Source organism: Urocampus carinirostris, chromosome 20, assembly GCF_059441175.1.
Source record: "Urocampus carinirostris isolate Australia breed hairy pipefish chromosome 20, RoL_Ucar_1.0, whole genome shotgun sequence".
NCBI classification, from domain to species: domain Eukaryota; kingdom Metazoa; phylum Chordata; class Actinopteri; order Syngnathiformes; family Syngnathidae; genus Urocampus; species Urocampus carinirostris.
This window is the reverse complement of record NC_142368.1, coordinates 14,307,648-14,313,647: the sequence shown is the minus strand read 5'-3', so window position 1 is coordinate 14,313,647 and position 6,000 is coordinate 14,307,648. Positions and strand designations below refer to the sequence as shown.

Sequence of the window (6,000 nt, the reverse complement as noted above, 5' to 3'; positions counted from 1 at the left end):
GCCGCATCACTGAATAAGCCGCAGGGTTGAAGGTTTGGGAAAAAAGAGGCGGCTTATAGTCCGGAATTTATGGTAATCATAATATAAAATTTCATTTATTTGAATAAATTAAATAAAAAAGATACAATTATAAATATTAAAGCCAATGATTAAAATTATATACAAGTCATGTTTTTTTGTATAGCCCTTTATCACAAGGAGTCTCAAAAGGCTGCAAAGACCACATACTATTGCAAACTACAGACTACACCATCCCCTGATATCAAACCTACATGAGAGCAAGGAAAAACTCAAAACCTCAACATGAGGGAAATAAAGAAAACTTGAGAAAGTCGTTAGCTGGTATTTATTAGCATGTACTCGTTAGCATCAATTTTTAAGGACACCTCTAACTATGCACTCCACTTTTAATGCATCAATTTTTTTTTTAGCATAAAATTATAGTCAAAGACCACTCTTAATGCACTTGGTTTAGGGTGTTGGATGACATCATCTAAGATTGGTCAATATTGTTTTAATAATTGTGATTTAACAAGACCCAAGCAATATTTAGTTTTATGACTACATGTGTAGACTCTTTTTCCATGTTTCTTTTCTCTTTCACTTTCATGAACATGATTGTACAAGATTGCTAAACCTATTATCAGTTGAAAGAAATGTAATTTTATATGCACCGATTTCAGAATTAACTTTAATCCATTTTCATATCAGTTATATACAAATCCAGCACTTAGTCCAAAATTAAATTTGACTATTTTCTTATTTGTTATCATATATTTATCAATTAATCTATCTAATATCATGCAAAAAAGCATGGCGGCGCAGTGGTTAGCGCGTGTGCGGCACAGTTCTAAGGTCTTGGGAACCTCCTGTGTGGGTTCAAATCCAGCTACCGGACTTCCTGTGCGGAGTTTGTATGTTCTCCCCGTGCTTGCGTGGGTTTCCTCCGGGCACTCGGTTTTCTCCCACATTCCAAAGATATTCATTTCAGGTGGATTGGCCGGTCCAAATTGTCCCTAGGTGTGAATGAGCGAGCGAGTTGTCTGTCCCTGTGTGCCCTGCGATTGGCTGGCAACCAGTTCAGGGTGTCCCCTGCCCACTGCCCGATGATTGCTGGGATGGGCTCCATCACCCCCGCGACCCTACTGAGGATAAGCGGTGCAGCTAATGAGATGAGATGAGATGAGATCATGCAAAAAGCAAAATAAAATAAAATTAAAAGCTTAAGATGGGACTGTGTTTTATTTATGAAAATGGTTCAAAACTGCTTTGACGAAATGATCAAGCAATACACAAATTAAAAAAAAAAATCTAATTAGAAATATCAAGGCAAACTATTTAAATTATATACTTGTGTTTCAGTTCTCTTAAATTTATTTTTGAGTGAACAAATTCATTGATTCAATCATACATTTCCGGTGCAGGACACACTTTTACCTATAGATGACGCTGTGGTGTCGCCTCTGCTTATCTGCAGGGGGATGAAAAAAAATACTCCTTGTCATTGTGCCCTCATCGCTTGACTCATTCCCAGTTTATAATTTGGAGCAAATCTGAAGCACAGCCGCTGCTCTGTTTATTAGTCGACTTTGCGAAAAAAGAAGATATTTTATTCATGTTGGGCAATCGCACTTAACACTGAGATCACTGATTTTAGTGAATGCAGCACCGCATACCACATTGACGTATTTATCTGTTATGTGTGTCTATTTCACCTGTTTTCATCCTAAAACATGAAATTGTGTTAAATAAACGCTTGTGTCCTTTTTAAAAGAAAAACAAAAACACCATGCCCTGCTCGTCTTGAGTGCACCTTTTCTTTTGTTTTGTAATGTTCCTCCTCCTAAATTTCCTCCGCTTGACTTCCGCTCACCGCGCAGAATCCCGAGTGCTTTCGCCTGGCCTCTTCATAAATGCATCCAAATCTGTTATGTGTGTCTATTTCACCTGTTTTCATTATAAAACATGAAATTATGTTAAATAAACGCCTGTGTTCTATTTAAAAGAAAAACAAAAACACCATGCCCGGCTCGTCTTGAGTGCACTTTCTCTTTTGTTTTGGAATTTTCCCCCTCCTCAATTTCCTTCGCTTGACTTCCTCTCACCTGTCAACATCGCGAGTGCTTACGCCTGGCCTGTTCATATATTCATCCAGGTCGTGATAAAGGTAAACACAGTGGACATTATTAAGGAGGCAAGAAACCTTTCTTTTCTTAACTCTATTATATTTTATTTTTAGTGCACATACAAACATGAAAGTCCAGTTAGCATGCGTTACGAAGAAATTTCCACCCGTTTACCGGCGGAGGCCATTTTGATAATGACATCAAACACCCTTAGCAAATCCTAAAATGGCCGCCGACCTGAGTGGATCGATACTAATGGATTTTGCTTTGTGAGTCACACGTTTCAAAAATTTAAGCTTGAATTCCAGGTTTAGAGTAGTGGGCACACACACAATGTTTATGTAAATACACATATTTTCATTGTATTATATTTAGGACGTGGGTGAAGTACATAGTGTAATTGACCTATAGCCGGGGATAGAAACCTATGCTATTTAGCTAATGCCTTCAGAACGCCAGTCCTCAGATACGAACACTAATAAAAAATATATAAGTGCTACTTCTGTCTAATATACATGCATATGCAGTGTTCATTTTAGCTGTGAAAAGTGATGGGTCCCGGGGACTCGCATGCTCAAAAATCTATGGGTCCCAACAGAGATCTATGGCTCCCCAAAATGTAGTCTTATCCAGGTTGACATTGTTTTAATCAACTCAGTTTATTGGTAATACAAATCAGTTATCACTTCAAGATTTTTCCGTTCACAATATTGTACATTATACAAAATAATATTGCTGAAATATTAGTCTATATATTCATGCACTTCAGATTTTTCAGTTCATATATTCTTGGTGGTTTGCTGTACCGCCACAGTTGTATTGCCTTCTCAAGGTCCAATTGCAGCAACGGAATTTCCATAGCTAATTTGTGGTTTTCATTCTCGTTGTGCCGATCCAATGTGCTTTTCTGAAAGTTCGTATTGCGAAAGGATTTATGCGATCCAGTTTTTTTGTCACGCTGGGTGCACGCATCACAGAACATGTCGCCTCCATTATCATCCTCCTCATAGCGTAACCAGGAATATAATTTAGTCCATTTTGGCAGTAAAGTCCTTTTCTTGCTAGGAGTATTCTTTTGTTTATTTTCTTCGTCGAATCGTTCACTTCAACACACGGGTTTTCCTTGCCTCCGCGATCTTCCGAAGAATTCCTCCGCCGTTTTTTCGTGCCGGAATTATTGCTGTTGTTATCACTTTCTGCATTATGTTGCGACTTATAACTGACACTGAAGAAATGACCAATTTTGTGTTGATTTTCACCTTCCCTCGACGACAGGCACCACAACAATGACGTAATCTCGAAGCAACAAAATCTCGTTTGCCGATATCGGCATGCAGACGAAATCTCAAACCGCGAGACCAAAACAACAATGGCGGATCTGCCTGACGAAAAGTTTGGAGTGCGGTAAATCTTTGTTTAAAAAAAAAAAAAAGTAATCGGCTAATAATGACAATTTGGTGTCAAAAAAGTTGCGTCCCAGGGACGCACGTTGATTTGACACTATGCGTGCCCAGCAAAAATGATTCGTCTAGGACGGAGGGACGCGGGCAAACGAGAACACTGCATATGAACAAATAACGCAACTAAATATACATGTAAAGCATTATTTCAGAACCAAATAAAAAGTAGTGCTGCAACAACAAATCGACAAAATCAATTAAAATCGATGATTAAAAGCGTTGTTAACTAATTAAATAATCGATTCGTTGTATCACGTTATTTATGAGCCACCCAAAACGTTAAATCAATGCAAAGTAGAGTGCACACCTTTTCGGTGTGACACTGGGAATCCTAGTACCGCTTTGATTCAGCAGAGGGCGCTAAGAGTTTTTATAAAAAAAGCTATGTTAAAATTTTTGTACTACATTTTGAACATTGCATCATTTACAAACAAAATTGACATGAAAGTTTCAACTTAAGTGTTTGACTGTTTCATCATGAAACAAAGTTAACAATTTTCAAGGGAACTGACTGAAATACAGAGCAAAACAATCAGAAAACACGTATAAAATAAAGTTAAAAAAAATAACAACTACATGTTTAACTCAACCCAAGGGGCAAATATATCATTTTCAATTCGGCAATGTTTATCATATTCCAAAATGTAACCCCCAAAACAAATTTGTTGACATTTTGAAAAGTGGGTTTGTTTACATTTTTGATTATTTCTATTTTCCTGGTTAAATAATCCATAGAAATTGAAACTTATTGCTTTTTTGTTTTATATGATAAGTCCAAATATAATGTGATCTGTGGATAAGGTGGTAGGAAATTGGTATCTTTACATATTTGCAGGTGGATAGCATACAAATCTATGCATTTTTTTAAATTATCAAGTTAATTGACAAACATTTATCATTACTTTATAATTTGAGATGATAGAATATTTTTGTGCACCATTGTCTATCTGTCCAAAACTTCAATATTTGAATTAATAGGAGGGAAATTATGCCCTGCGACTGGCTGGCAACCAGTTCAGGGTGTCCCCTGCCCACTGCCTGGAGATGGCTGGGATGGGCTCCAGCACCCCCGCGACCCTACTGAGGATAAGCGGTGCAGATAATGGATGGATGGATGGAGGGAAATTAGAAATCCGATTAATCGAAAAAAAAAAAAAAATCGATCGATTCATCGATTATGAAATTAATCGGTAGTTGCAGCTCTACAAAAAAAGTATTTTCTCGCTTTGGCACTCTGGGACAACTCTTCTGAAAGCATATCTACGTGCTATGCTACTCATTGAGTTAAAAGGAATTTTGAATTGAGGCAAATGTTGGGACGGGCAGCCATTTTTGATGGTCTCATCTCTCTTTTATTACCATAACCGCGGCCGACAGTCCCAAACACGTCGCTCGCAAACCTCGCTGACCTTTCGCATCACGCAAAACACACAAACAGTCAGCGGCAACGGCTCTCGCCTTGAGGATTGTTTTTTTTTCTTCTTTTTTTTCTCTCGAACGCCTTCTTTGATGCTCTGACCCTAAAATGCGAGTACGCCGATGACAAACGAGATCAGACGTGTGTTATGACAGAGAAAGCTGCAGGATTGATCGTCCGGCCGCCGCCAATCAGCAACCAGACGCAAAATAGCGCCACCGCCGCACGATTTGACTTTTATTCCTTTACAATATTCGCCTCTAATGCGAATGTCATTGCGGATAAATCACGGAAAAAGTGTAGCAGAAAAAGAAACGCTGGCGGCCCAGTTGGCTCCACAACGCGCGGGCTGATAGATTTCGAGTGTTTACGTGTAAATTATTCGCTAGGGTGCTCAAAACAAAATTAGGTAGTGTTTGATAAAACGCCACATTAGGAAAGTGGCTGTATGTGTTCAATGAGGTAAACAAGGGAAAGAGTTCAAGGTGGTTTGCTTGCTTTACAAATGGGCAAAAGTTTTTTTTTTTTTTTAAACGCAGCATTTGTGTGGCCAAACTCTGAAATTCAAACTGTGTTTGTACATATAACGAGTTTAATATTCCTGTCTGCTATTGGACAACGTTATATAAAATGCCGATATGCTATTGGCTGAACAACCTCCCACAATACCTTTCTCTTTATTCAGTTAAAAATCTCGTGTGCTACATAGTTACTTTTTTGTTGATAGTCTTTTCTTTTTGTATTGTATTTATTCACTACAAAGCCCAAGACAAAAATGCTTAAGGGAGAAGCAAAAATTATAACAATGGAAACGAACTTTACGACATTTTCCATACTACACAACATCAACAACCAGTTGTTTTGCGTACAACAATGTATACAATTCAAACAGTTTTGGTGTGTGTGGATGTGACGTCTCAAATGCCTGTCGGCTATTGGACGATGTTATATAAATGCCCATATAATATTGGCTATACAACATCCCACAATGCCTTTC

General features: G+C 38.1%; 1 long non-coding RNA gene across 5 annotated transcripts in view; it reads left to right on the top strand.

Moving 5' to 3' along the window:
* The first annotated feature begins 2,094 nt into the window (after positions 1–2,094).
* Positions 2,095–6,000, top strand: part of LOC148346312 (uncharacterized) — a 131,467-nt gene continuing 127,561 nt past the window's right edge. For 3 of the 5 annotated variants that reach the window (XR_015848226.1, XR_015848230.1, XR_015848227.1), the window contains exon 1: positions 2,095–2,167. This is a non-coding gene — a long non-coding RNA (uncharacterized LOC148346312). Of the gene's footprint in view, positions 2,195–2,321; positions 2,396–6,000 lie in introns of those variants that run through there. The other 2 variants (XR_015848228.1, XR_015848229.1) reach the window with 2 other exon arrangements.